Genomic DNA, 2,094 nt, shown 5'->3' on the forward strand with positions numbered 1-2,094 from the left:
TTACCAGAGTATTTTTTAACACAAGTATCTGTACTTTTACTCAAGTACGGAAAGTGAGTACTTTTGCCATCTCTGTTCATCACCCAAACCTTTGTGTGACTTTATAATTCATCAATAAATGCACACCTGGTAAATTAGACTGTTTGCATCTTTATTGTGAATTGTCCTTAAATCTTCTCAGATGGTCCCATTACATTTGAAGCTTAGGTTTTCAAACACACCATGATCCTGTTCACCTATCAAGATATACACTGATATAAACTTGGATCAGTTTGTTAGAGAGGATCAGAACCTGCAGAAGCTGCTGAAAAGCTGTAGTGGGATGTACCACGTTTTTAACAACAATGAGATGGAAAACAGGAAGCAGGTCCAGGATCTGCTGGATAAAATAGATCAGGTCTCAGGTGGAGGTAGAAAGTATTATGACAAAGGTTCTCAGTCTTACGGAGCCCCTCTGATGACATGGTAAAAAAAAATGTTTAATTGTGGCCACGAAGTAGTATTTTGTGCTACTTCGTGGCCACGCAATAAGTTTAACGTGCGCACGAAATACTTATTAATAATATTAATATCATTCCTGGACAACTTGGTAAGCAAATCAAGCGCCTTAGACCTTAGAGAAGGCGCGCTCGATTTGCTTACGAAATACTAGTTCGTGGCCACAATTAAAAATTTTTTTTGACCATGTCATCAGAGGGGCTCTGTACAGTCTGATGGAAAGTTGTTTGGAAATATTTGCTAATTTCTTCACCAATCCACCCTCTCTCAACCCTCATTCAAAGTTAATTTTCAAACCATACCCCTCCTTTGCTTTTTGTTTGTTTTTTGTTTTATTTCATGGTAGTTTCTTACAAGTTAGGACATTTGATCTGATCTTTAAGAATAATTTTAGAGATGGTAGCAGGAACAAAACAGAAATGAACAATGAAAAACATGCTAAGAATTGACAAATGGTAACCAAATCAGTTAAATAGTTGATGATTCTTATATATCAACCACTTTCTTGCTTTCTCCCTTTTTTGTCAGAACTTATTTCCATACCATTTCTTCTTCTCTAATAATCTTTAGCCATTGAGACCCATTAGGTTGATTAGTCTCAAACCATTTTATTGTTTTTGGTTTTCTTGCATATTATCAGCTGTAATTTGGTGAACTACCTATAGTTATTGTAAAATAAAAATTCAATTTTTTTGTCATAATTTTACATTCTCTATGCATAACATATCAAAGGATGTATGAGGCTACAAGAGTAGCTCTCATATATTCCAGTTAATGATTTGATTTCAATGTTAAATGATTAATGGATATAAAAAGTAAGGATTGGGCATTTGAAATAATACTATTCTGAATTCGATAAGAAAAATGTTTACTTTATCTGTTGGAATGACCTTGTAAAAGACAGGAAACCTTTTGTTCTGTCAAATGATTGCATATTGTACACTTTTAAGTACACCTATGAAAAGTGAGCAGGAATTTTTGAATCAAAATGAAATCGAAAACACAGTAAATAATTGATTAGCGGGCTCAGCCAGCAGCAAGCCGCCGCAAAGTGGATCTGGCCATTGGCCCCAGGGACCCAAGTCCCCAGGGGTGCCCCACGCCCCGGAGAGGGGGGCCCCACCAGTCGCACCGCTGTAGCCCGGAGGGCCAGGCACGGGCGGCAGGGCCCACAAACCAGCCGACCACCAAAGCCAACTCCGCCACATAGGTTTACCCTTCTGTCTCCCCCCTCCCTCCCCTTCCCCCACTAGCAGAGTGAAAACCCCTGAAGGGGTAAGTGTTTTGATTGGTACAGAAAAGCCCAATAAGCAGAACACAAACGGAGTCAGATGAAAAGTTTAACAATGTTTATTGAAACATAAGCACATGAATATTGCACTGGAACAGGTTCAGGCCAGGGGGGCAGGTTCACTGGAGTCTGTAGAGATGATAGTTCAGTTAGCTCAGGGACTGGGGAGTTATGAGTCAGAATGTTTGCTGATGAATACCTTGAAGGAGTCCGGGTTTCTCTTTGAGAGAGGAATTGTGGGTCCAGAGACTGTTTGGTCCAATAACTGCTTCAGCGTCTTACTTCTGACTTGAGGGCAGACCTTG

General features: G+C 39.6%; 1 protein-coding gene across 1 annotated transcript in view; it reads left to right on the plus strand.

Moving 5' to 3' along the window:
* LOC107099802 overlaps window positions 1-2,094 on the plus strand; it is a 5,034-nt gene that overhangs the window by 1,998 nt on the left and 942 nt on the right. The gene's annotated exons all lie outside the window — the stretch shown is intronic.

This window comes from Cyprinodon variegatus, unplaced genomic scaffold (genome assembly GCF_000732505.1).
Source record: "Cyprinodon variegatus isolate N-32 unplaced genomic scaffold, C_variegatus-1.0 Scaffold910, whole genome shotgun sequence".
NCBI classification, from domain to species: domain Eukaryota; kingdom Metazoa; phylum Chordata; class Actinopteri; order Cyprinodontiformes; family Cyprinodontidae; genus Cyprinodon; species Cyprinodon variegatus.